Here is a 12,722-nt window from a genome sequence, read left to right on the forward strand (position 1 = left end):
TTAGAAGGGGAATAGAACAGACCTAGGAGGCAGAGGAAGGGAGGGAACTGGGAGGGAGAGGGGATGGAGAGGGGAATGGAGGTATCAGGATCAGGTGTGAGAAGGGACAGCAGAGAGGGCCAGAGGCCTAGGAGAGGGGAAGACAAATTTGCAGCTGCCTGGGGTTGGGGCTTAAGGGGGAATCTCCAGAAAATCACAAAGATCTGGTTTGGGGGAGGCACCCAGAAATCAATGGGGGTGTCCTTAGCTGTGACTCACAGCACTGGGGATATGAAACCTGAAGAGGCCGACTCGTGTAGCCAGGCAGGCACCCAATGGAGTGATAGGAACACCAACCCACCCACAAGATTTTCAACCCAAAATGTATCCTGTCTACAAGAAATGCAGGGACAGGGGATGGAGCAGTGACTGAGGGAATGGCCAACAATAACCAGCCCAATTTGATACCCATCCCATGGGCAAGTACCAGTCCCTAATACTATTAATGTCACTCTGTTGTGCTTGCAGACAAGGGTCTAGCATGCCTGTCCTCTGAGATGCTCCACCTAGCAGCTGACTCAGACAGATGCACACCCAAGCTAACAGTGAACAGAGCTTGGGGACTCTTATGGAAGAACAGGAGGAAGAACTGCAGCCTCTAAGGGGTCAGAAGCTCCACAGAAAGAGCAACAGACTCAACTAAGTTGGACTCCTGCCTCCTGCACAGATACTCATCTTGGTCTTCATGTGGGTCTTGAACAACTGGAGTGGGGGACAGGGGTTATTCCAAAAGCTGTTGCCTGTCTGTGGTATATATTCTAGCTGGGCTGCCTTCTCTGGCCCCACTGGGAGAGGATGCACCTAGACTAACAAAGACGTGATATGTGATGGTAGGGGGATACCCAGGGGAGCCCTCACCCTCTCAGAGAAAGGGAGGGGATGGGGGAAAGGATTGTGAGAGGAGGTGCCCAGGATGGGAGCAGCGAATGGGATGTAAAGTGAATAAGTAAAGAAAAATATTAATGCTGTTGCAGAGGACCTAGGTTCTGTTATTTACCCATTCCATCTCAGAGAGCTCATCATTCTGGTATCTTCAATTCCATGATATCTGACACCCTCTTCTGTTTCTTATGAGCACCTACATGCCTGTGGCATACACACACACACACACACACACACACACACACACACACACACACAAACAGACTTAGGTGCACCTATAAAAGTTAAATAGATACCAGTAACAAGAGAAAGATATTCATGGTTAGTTATACTCTTCATCCTTATATCAGACACAATGCAGAAGAAAGAGAAGAAATGTGTATACCTATTAAAAAATTTGACATTATTAGCAAAAACATGATTTTTCTATATACAGTACATAAAACAATCACAATAATTAGCAAAGTAATAAGGATGTTTTCTTCTTAGCTATAACATTATCATCAATAACAGCATAATAATCATCATGTAAAATTTAAATGCATATTATATATCCAGCAGAACAAATGAAATCCTTAGTACTAAACCTAGCAAAAGGGAAATACAGATTAACAATTACTATTATCTTTAAATGGGAAGAATTATCAGTATAAATATATGACACTTTATTAACAAAATAAATAAATGAAATCCTCAGAGACTATTTTTTTGGTAGCTGAATTGGATGGTTTCACTCTGAAATATTTTGACCACTATTCTCACAAGGCAGATTGCAGAAAAGACCAATATGCATATGTGAATTCAAAATATGATTGGCTTATTGGAAAATGGTGGGGAAACTATGGAATATGTCAAACACAGTTTTGGAACTGATGGATATTCGTACTGGAAGAGTAGAAACACGTAGCACTAATTTTAGATTGTTTGTAGCTATAACTAAGAGAAATAGAGATATCCAAATATTTCTAAACCATGTAGAAAAATTTCTTGTTTATTCCTACATAAAATATTTTCTTAAATAAGATATAAAAGTTAAATAAAAGGATAATTTGACTAGAAAAGTATAAAGTTCATTGCAGCAAAACACTTCCAATAAAAGGTATAGGGCGAAAAATTTTGTTGGAAAAACTTTACTTGAAGGAAACCACAAATCCAGGATTTATGGTTGGGTCATATATAGACAACTTGGTGTTAAATAAGTACTAAAGGTCCAGGAAGCAAGTACAGAAATGAGAACAGATTATTCACAGAGGGGATAGGAAAGTTTGGTGCAACTGCTTTGAGGGTTGTGGAAGCTTCAGGAAACGGGGAGCAGGCGAGCTCCACCTGTGTAGGTGATATTGGTGAATAGCCTGTCAGAGCTCCTTGTTGTTCCATGGCACATCCACCCATCTCAGGCATAGAAAGGAGGATGGTCCCAGGATATATCAGCACAGTTGTGTACATTTGGTACCATTTATGATCTTGGGAGAGTCTCCCAAATGAAACAGTTTTTAAAACACCCCTGCTTTGTACAGGCTTTTGAGGTAAACTCCTCTTGTCTTGTTATTCACTCATGACAGACACCACCCACTCCAGCCTGTCTTTGCTTAGCTCTGTTTTGACTTCTCAGGGATTTTCTATGTACAGTACATATTTCCCCAGGAATTTTCCACATAACTCTTTTCAAAGACTATTTTTATTTACGTGTATGTCAGTATGTATATGTTTACCCCCTGTGTAATCTATTTGTGTATGCAGTATGAGTACAGGTCTTTGTAGAGGCCAGAAGAAGGTATCAGGGCTCCTAGAGTTATGGGCAGTCTTGAACTTCCTGACAGGAATGCTGGGAACTGAACCTAGGTTCTCTGGAAGAGCATCAGGTGCTCACTCTTAACTACTGAGCTATTTGTCTTTCGAGAACTGTGTACAATTCTTATTTTAACATAATGGGAGATTCTAGACACTTTTCCCTGAGAGCGGTTTTCTTATATCTGTAAAGTGAAACATTTGTATGCTCATAGACATTGGCATATATTGTGCTTGAAGATCCTTAAAGTATATAAGAGCCCAAAGTTAGCTGATATAAAGGTTATTTTCCTAGAGTATGTTGTTCTGTATCATTGATATGCATGATAAATATCGATGGCTAATCACATAAGACTTAGGTTCTCTGTTGTGCACTTGATACAACATTTCCATTCCAAGGAGCATGCTCAAGATTTACTACCATGAGAAGAAGCAGAAGAAGGTGATGAGGCAGGCTAAGAATGGCCACACTTGTTCTGGGAAGGATATGATGGTATTTACGTCTGTGTTTCATGTGGTACTACCTAGAAACTTTTTGAGTCACACAATTCTGCTGCTGTGACACAAAAGAAGTCAAGGTTAATGTGTAAAGAAATGCAAGTACAAGATTGTAATAATAATAATAATAATAATAATAATAATAATAATAATAATAATAATAAATTTTAATAGAGTCTTGAGAAATGATCCAGAGTCAGTCTTCTTCAGCATGTTCATCTTGGTGTTCTATGTGTAACAAGATGATGATGATGATGATGATGATGATGATGATGATGATGATGATGATGAAAGAGGAGGAGGGGGAGGAAGAAAATATGAAGAATTTTCCAGCCTGTATTATCCATAAGAACAAGAGCAATAGCAAGATACAGAAATATGCATGGTAGTGGGGTACCCCATCAGTGTGCCCTAGTCCAAGTCTGAAGTCTCAGAACCAAGCTAGTTGACAATACCATTCTCAACTGAAGACTGAAAGTCTGGCCTCATGGAGAACCCCTACTGCCCTGTTGGAGACAAGGGAGAGGAGAAAACAGGTGTTCCTGCTCTGGAAGGAAGGAGCATCTGTTCCCTTCTTTTCTTTTTTTCTTTAATTCTGGCTCTCAGGGATTGGATACTTCCTGATATGTTGAAAGCAACCATCCCTAGTCCACAAATTCAGACTATCATCTAGGACAGTGTTTCTTAACCTTCCTAATTCTGGACACCTTTAATATGGTTCCCCATGTTGTGATGACCCGCAATGACAAAATGGTTTTTATTGGGACTTTATATTGTAGTTTTGCTACTGTGATTAGTGGTAATGTAAAAATCTGGGCTTTCTGATGGTCTTAGATGACCCCTGTGAAAATGTCATTTGATCCATTTGGGCAATGCCGATCTAAGGGAAGTCTCTCATACCTGACACAGCCATGACATTGTAAGCAAGATCAAAATACCTTGGTTTGCCTACTGGATTTGTATTTGTTGAGATCTGGATTTGGTGCCTGTATAGAGAGGCATTGGGAGAAAAAAAGTTTTACCACATGGCGGGCCTCTGTTAATTCAAAAGGACATCCCTATGTTAAGGTGAGTAAATTCTGAGTCAGGAAAAGAATGAATGTAGGAGGTAGCTTTTAATTTAAAAAAGAATAGATGCATGACAAAGATCATATTCCCAGCTGGCTGATGTCCAGGGCAGCTGACTGTGGGAATTATTGGGGGACTGCCTGATGAATGACTTATAGAAAGACTCATTGAACATTTACAAGTAGAGAAGCAGGAGGCAGTCTTGTGAAAGGAGCGAGGAAGAAAACAGCTTTACCTGCTGGCTATACACTGATGCTTTCTCTACAAAATCTTCCAAGTCACCCCCTGTTCCATGCAGACCTGATTCCATTTTCTCAGTGTGACCTCTTCAGAGAGAAAAAAATCAATACTGTATCTATCTCAAAACCCCTGTCTGTGATATTTTATTAAGACTTATCATGGCTTTTATAAAAGCAGCAATAAACTTCTAGATAAATGAGCCATTCTTGGTATTATATGAACATTTTCTTAAACTGGCTGAGGGTAATCCCCAAATTGGTCTTTTACTTCTGGGAATCCTCTGTCAAATCTAGGATTCAGCTATCTGGGGGCAACTTGCAAAGACTACCGTTTGCCACCATGCCCCTTTGAAAACAGGGATCCCAGTGTGCCCTCTCTCTACTCTTAACTGAGTAAGATCAGTCGATGTGCAATGATTCAGCATCATGGTTCATACCCCTACCCCCAGAGCTTGCTGGAGTTTTCTTGTGGCCATTAGTTCTAGAAAAAGTGGAGTAGTTTGACAAGAAGTGGGAATGAAAAAGGGCTGTCAGTGGAGAAGCCATGAGAGGAAAGAAAGAAGAGGGGAGGAGATTTGAACTCTTGGAATCACAACTGAGGTCTTGGAGTTTTCTTCATATAAGCAGATACAAGTTAGTGAGGTATAATTTTCATTGTAAATAAAAGACATTTATTATATACTTTCATATAATTGGGTGACACCATGCTCTCTTGTTACTAGTCACTGATTTCTAAACATGTTATTTCTGTCACCCTGGAAAGCTCTTCCATGGCTCTTTACCATGATCTGCCTGCTGCATGACCGAACCCACCATTGTCTTTCTTCTCTCTCCCCAGGCTGGTTTTGAGATTGTTTGTTTGTTTATGATATTCCCTCATATTTTATCCCCACTGCAGTTTCTGCTCCTTCGTCTCTCTGCCCTAGACTCTTCCCCCAATTTTCCCTGTGCCTCCCCTTGTAAAAGAGCAAGCATTTCAGGAATATCAAGCAAATAATGCACCTACAGTAAGAACAGATACATACCATCACTCCAAGGCTAGACTAGGGAACTCAGTAGGAGGAGAAGGGTCCCACAAGTAGGCAAAAGTCAGGAACTGTCCTTGCTCCCACTGTTAGGATTCATACAAGTGGACCAAGATACCTGGCCAGAACATATGCACGGGACCTGGGTCAGACCCCTACAGACTGGCTGATTCCTGCAAGCCCCAGCATATCCTAATCAGTTGATTCTATGGCCTGTGCTCTCATGTTTTGGGGTGTCCCTGATCCTTCTGGTTCTTTATATCCTTTCTCCCCTCCTCCACAGAACTCCCTGAGCTCTGCCTAATGTTTGGCTGGGGAAATCTGTATCTGCTTCTATCCATTTCTGGGTGGTCTCTAGTCTTTTTGACTAAGACTCTACTAGGCTCTGGTCCTAGCACACTCTGCAGGCCGGACAAAGTATAGGTTGAAGATTTTGTAGCTTAGTTGGTGTCCCAATCATTCCACTTGAGGTCTCGCCTGGTTATGGAAGATGGCTGATTCAGACTCCCTCTCCTCATTACTAGGTGTACAACTTATCCCTGAGATGACCCCCACAATTCCAGTTATTTCTCTCAGTATCCCCCCCCACCACTGACCTGATCCCTTCAGTTCCCAACCCTATGTGATCCCATTCTACTTGCAAAATCTATTCTGTTTCCCCTTCCCAGGGAGATGAGTCCCCTCTTCAGCCCTTGAGCATTATTGAGATCACATTTTGGGAGTATGGGATGGACAGTTGTAGGTATATATTTTTTGCTGCCTACTTTTAATAAAAGTTCAACCTCTCCTCTAATCCACCACCCACCAGAGGTAGTGGGAGGGAAAGGTTATCAGGATATGGGGGAAATGGACCTGGTCAGCAATACTTCTTTGGCGGCAAACTTGATCTTATTCCTTAGCAGTTCAGTCCCATAGCCAACACCAAATACAGCACAGCAACTGCAGCCCAGTCCTCTAGGCAGCCACACAGGAACCAGCAGCTGTAGGTCAATCAGGAAGGAACTGTCAGGCTCGCCAACTGGCCTGAGGCGGGGCCGCTGACGCAGCAAGCTGACACAGGAACTTCACAAGCAGTACTTGAGTGAGTTTCTTTCAATGGAAGCATTATCACAAGTTGAGCTGAACAACACTATGTAAGGCCAACCGTTAGATACATCCCTGTCTTCAGCAAAGAGTACCAAACCAATACTCAATGCTCAGCCCCCACTGTCCGTGGGGTCATATTTATACTCCTTCATCAAGCATATTTCACCCGTTTGCTGTATCAAAACATCATTTCACCTGTATCCGCTCCCAGAAAAGTCATGTGTTTGCTTTAGCAGGACAGCCTTTCACCTGTGTGCCTCAGCAAAAACATTTGACATAACTGACTTTCCAAAGACACTAGAAGTTTCTACTTCAGCCAGTCCTTCGTGTCTCTCTCTTACCATCCTAAGTGTTTTACAGCTCACACGTTTCATACAGCAATCGTCATTGTTTTTTTCACACTGAGTTTTAACCTATTTTATAACAATATTGTAATTCATGATATTTCTGAATTTGGTTGATTGTAGGCAAAAATCAGCGTGTGTAACTTAATATCTTTATACATGCTTTTCTTCTCTGTATGTAATAAGGAAGGTAAATGCTTAAGCATACAATACAGTTTCATGAGGTAAATATATAGTTAGATTTTATAGAAAATGCCACATTCAAAATGGCTGGCCCAGTTTCCATTCCTAGCAGCAGCACATACTTGCCAGTATATGATATTGCCAGCCATTGCTTTACTATCAGGCATTCTGTCTATAATATGTCCACTCAAAGTTGGCTTGCTTGACCTTAGAGCTGTTGGACATTTATATCTGCTGATTGTGAGCCATTCATCAGACTTGCCTGTTGCAAACATTTTCTTTTGGTATGCAACCTATTTCCTTCACGGTATCATCATCTGCTGTTGGGGAATATTTAACTGAGTTCCAATGACAGCAAATGCTATGGGTGGCCTCACCCCCCCTTTCTTAATAGCCTCCATATTTGGCTATTGTATTTATTGGTTTATAAACCTTCTGGCAATAGCTTTTACAGAACTATACTCAGCCAAAGGGACCCATCTCATCTGGAAATAACTAGAAGCCAGCCATGGTCTCTCCTAGAGTGACTGGGTAATATGAGGGTATACAAGGCCTGTCCCCGATCTCCACATCGGACAATGCTAAAGTTTCCTCTGTGCCCCAGAGGCTGGATCGCAGGTGATGCCATTCCTTTGTTTAACTTCCAGTTCTGCCTTCTGCCTGCCTTACATCCTTTCAGATGTGTCTGACAAACACCCACTTAATAAGTGTCTCACACAAGAATTGCCTACTCTGTGTGTGCCTGAAGGAAACTCAATCTCGAACTGCCATTTGCCCATTTCACTTTTAAACATAGTTCCTTTAATGTGCCCTGAGAAATCCTTGTGTGGCTTGTGTTATGTACTCCTCTATGCTTCCCATCAGGGCTTTACAGGCCTTCATTTGCAGGGCTCCGCTGCATTTCAAACTAGCTTTCGTACTTAGTGTAAGGAAAGGGTTGACGTTTACTTTTCCTTTTCTATAAATCTGTCTTTATGTCTCTGCATTTTTTTACTTTCTACGTGAATTTTCTTATCATCATTATAAAAAAAAGTAATCAACCATTTATTTGTGTAACATTTATTGCCATTTTAATGAGTTTGGCCAACTTTTCTGCTTCTTGGAACGGAATAGTCCTGGCTAATTTAGAGTATTTCTCTGTTTAAAATTTGGCTTTCTGCTTAATTCTGCTAAATTTAGCAAACAAAATATAGAAGCTCAAATTAAAAATTAATTTCAGATTATATAACAAACACTTCCTCCTAGTATAAATAAGTTCTATGTAGGATATTCCTTTTTTGTATATGAGTTTTAGACATCTGATGTTCTATGTCTCGTTGCCTTCTTTCTTCCTTTATGCTACCTGTACCTTGAGGCTTTTTGAACCTCACCTTTCCTGTCTGGGAGGCTGGAATGGACAATTCACAGCCTTATCACACTCTTCGACTTGCTTGGTTGTCAGCTACGGAAGCTACTTGATTATTTTTTAAACACCATTCTACTTCTGAGGTGCAAATTCAACGTTATTGACCTGCCAGAACAGACAGAAAGGTGTTAGGACTTCCTGACTCTCATCAGCAGTAGATTTGGGTCAATCAACTCCTATCCTCACACTCCAAAGTCTTGTGACTTGGCCTGAAGCTGTCACCTGTGACTAGGAGACAGGTCCAAACTGTCAGACTTGGGTGAAATGTAATCTGTGCTCTTGGCTTCACTAGAACTAATGTGAGCATTTGCTGGGAACCCACCTTCACTAACCTGCATGTAGGCATTCAAACTAACACAGAGTGGCAGGATGGAAGGATTCTCTCCCAGGGACCGTGAAAACATGGTGAAGGATGTAGGCACACAGGAAGAGCTAGAAGACCCAAACCAATTCTGCAAAAAGAGTTCATACAGGAAGCCAGGGACTTGAAAAGTACAGATATTGTCTTTTTACAGAACCTTGCTGGGTCTTTTGCCTTGAATGAACTGAAGTGGGACCCTAGAAGGTAGACAGCCCAGAGCTTATGGGTTCTTGGTGAGAAAGGCAGGTTTCCTGCAAAGCCCTTGCAGCTTGCTCCTTTTCATCTGTTGCTTTGATTGCAGCCAGGGCTGTGGTTGCCACCAATGCACATGAGGAGTAAGAAACATCGTTGCCCTTTGGCTACTACTGAAAATGAACCCCATTTGCTAGACTATAGAGACTTGCACTCTGTTCTTTGATTCTGAACAAATACTTCCTGTATAATTCAGGAGATATATATATATATATATATATGTGTGTGTGTGTGTGTATGTGTGTTTGTGTGTGTGTATGTGTGTGTATGTGTGTGTACTTTGTTCAAGTATATATGTATGCACACACTGATATACGCATATACACACATGCATATATACATGCACAAACATACATGCACATGATTTATTAGAGTAGCTTACAGGCTGTGGTCCAGCTAGATCAACAATGGCTGTCTCCTGATAAAAGTTTGAAAATCCAATAGTTGCTTGTTTCATGAGGCTGGAGCTCATGTCATGTCAGCTGGTCTCCAGTACATATTTGAATTCTGAAGAAGTAGGCTCTGATTCCAGTGAAGGAATGCCTGAGCAGCAGGAGATATGAACATTCCAGTGAGCATGAAGGCCATCAGGCAAAAAGCATAATCTTCCTTCTTCCGTGTTCTTTGTATAAATGGCCTGAGAAGTTTGGCCCAGATTTTCTGAGGGTCTTTGAAACTCAAGACTGGATTTAAGGTAGGTCTTCCATCTCAAATGATCCAATTAACTGAAAATCCTTCACAGATGTGTCTAGCTGCTTGAGTTTTTAGTTCATTCCAGATGTCAAGTTGACAACCAAGAGTGGACATCACATTTCCATTCATTAAAAGATTTGGATTTGTCTTTTTGTCCCTCTTTTTTAAAGGAAGTCCCACCTCACTCTTCAAAATGGGTGGGTGTCTCATGGCTTGGAGGGCAAGGAGAGAGATGTTTGTGGATACAGCATTCATGACTGGAGGACATATGAAACACCTTCTCTACTTGGCTCATCTATGTGACTTGTAACGGTCTGACTAACTCTCATTAATACACACAGGAGAGGAATTTCAAGACTGGATTTGTTTAGAACCTACCTTTGGTGTCTAGCTTGTTTGCAAAGAGGCTTTTAAAGTATCTCTTCCTGGTCCACCTGCAATAATAAAACTCCTCATCCTGACATAGTTTTAAGGGTCCCACCATGATTTTATTTCTATACAATATAATGTAAAAAAAAAATCTTACGTTTTGCCCATAGAAGAAATCAAGAATTATGGCCATAGAACTAGAATTTTGTACAAAGATAAGCATAATAAAGATTTTGATCTACTCTCTTTAATGTACATTTATCAACTGAAAAAAGAGACCATCAAGTATTGAAACATAAAATGTAAAAAAACTATGTCTTTCTTTTGAAAATTTAATCAAGCTTCTTTAATTTTTTTAATTGAAAATAGATTCTTCTTTCACACAATACATCTCAACCAACATTTCTCCTTCTTCCACTCCTCCCAGTTCACCTCTCCCCCAATTAACCTTTTCTCTTTCCCAGATCCATTGCCCCTCTGTTTTCTCTTCAGAAAAGAGTAGGCCTCCATGAGATGACAGCCAGAAAGGACAAGAAAAGATACAGTAAGACAGTGCCACCTAATAGGAGGAGAAGTGTCCCATGGGCAGGCAAAGCAGTCAGAGATACACCTGTTTCCACTCTTAGGAGTTCCACAAACCCACCAAGCCAAAAGCTACAACATACAGAGGGACCTGGAGCTAACCCATGCAGGTCCCATGCTTTTCTCTTCAGTCTCTGTGAGCCCCTATGGGCCCAGCTTAGTTGATTCTTTTGGCCATGTTCTCTTGGTGTCCTCCATTCTTTTGACTCTACAAAATATAAAATGTTATATAAATGTCTAGATTGTAAGAATGTCCTCAGAAGTAAAATTTCTTGTGTCCAAATGACATTTGGCCATCTGCAAACTTGCTCCTTCAGCTCCTTTAAAACAGTAGTTTAGTGTACTGTATTTCAGATGGATTTTTGGAAAGCATATTTCTGAATGATTGTAGTATATTTAAACTTTTATTCTAAAATTGCCTTTTCTCCTCTACCAGAATTAGGGAATTACACTGTTTACTCTGTTATGGCTTGAATTATTAGCCCATGTATTAGTTACATTCTGTTGCTGTGATAAAAATGCAATGTTTAAAGGCAACTTAAAGGATTTTATTTCTGCTGACTGTTCCAGAATAATAAGAGTCTATCAAGGGGTGAAGCATGGCCACATGTGGCAGGCCTGATGACAAGCACAGGACGCTGAGTACTCATGAACCATAAGCAGTAAGGAGAGACAGAGAGCAATCTGGAAGTGAGTGAAGCATTTTACTCTCAAAGGCTGCCATCATAATATACTTCTTCCAGCAAGACGAAACATAAACTTCTCCAAACAAAGCCATCAGCTGGGGACCACTTGTTCAAACACCCGAAACTGTAAGGAACATTTCTCATTAGAACCACGGCAGCTAGGTACAGGAATTTCATGTCTTGTATCTTACTGGTCTAGATTTTGGTATGTGTTTTAATGTTATTCCCTTTGCTCCTCTCTCTCTCTCTCTCTCTCTCTCTCTCTCTCTCTCTCTCTCTCCCCCTCTCTCCTCTCCCCCTCTATCTATCTCTCCCCCCCTCTCTCTCTCACACACACACATACACACACACAGAGAGAATCACAAATTATATAATCAATTTTCAATTATTTTAAATTGTTTTTAGTACTTAGGAAGCAAATTAAGAACACGCTGTATCATCATTCAGACTTCCACCTATGATAATTTTTATATGCATATATATTAATAGGAACTCTGTTTAACTTTAGAAAGTATGTTTACACACATTATATTATCTAATCTTCCCTAGAGTCTTATACTATTTACAGAAAAGGTAAGCTAAATATTGTAAAAGTGAGTGAGATTCAATTAGTATTTAGACATCAAGTATCAATCTTGGAACACATCCTATCAAGCTAACTTTCTCTCCTTTTAACCTCTTTCTTATTCTCCTTTGCTTATGTTATATGGATAGAATTGTAAATTGAAGCATCATACAGATTAATGACTCTCTACAGTATGTAGTCTGGTTGGTGAAAGTATATCATACACACACACACACACATATAAATAGGTCATTAACAAAGTGTACAAGTGATCTATCAAGAGCTTTCTCAAGATGTGATATCTATGGGGGGTAAGGAGGGTCTTTTTTTCTGAGAAATTGTGTATGAGGGTCAAACGGAACATTCAGAAGAGAGTAAGGGACAATGGGGTGAGTAAAAGGATATAATGCAAACTTTATCAATTTAGGTCATTAAGTGGCATAAGACCAAGATAGGTAGAGAGAGAAATCCACAGGTCTCTGAGAGGAAAGGATTTAGAAGCAAGGAATGTTATGTGTATACCGGCCACGCTACAGCTCTTTAACATCCCTGAGACAGTGGCTTGACAAAGCAGTGTATGTAGGCACAGGACTGAGTAGGCAAAGGCTGTAGAGAGTTTTATATTGCAGTCTAACAGTAACTCCTTAAATACTGAAG

Source organism: Rattus norvegicus, chromosome 1, assembly GCF_021556685.1.
Source record: "Rattus norvegicus strain SHRSP/BbbUtx chromosome 1, alternate assembly SHRSP_T2T, whole genome shotgun sequence".
NCBI lineage: Eukaryota > Metazoa > Chordata > Mammalia > Rodentia > Muridae > Rattus > Rattus norvegicus.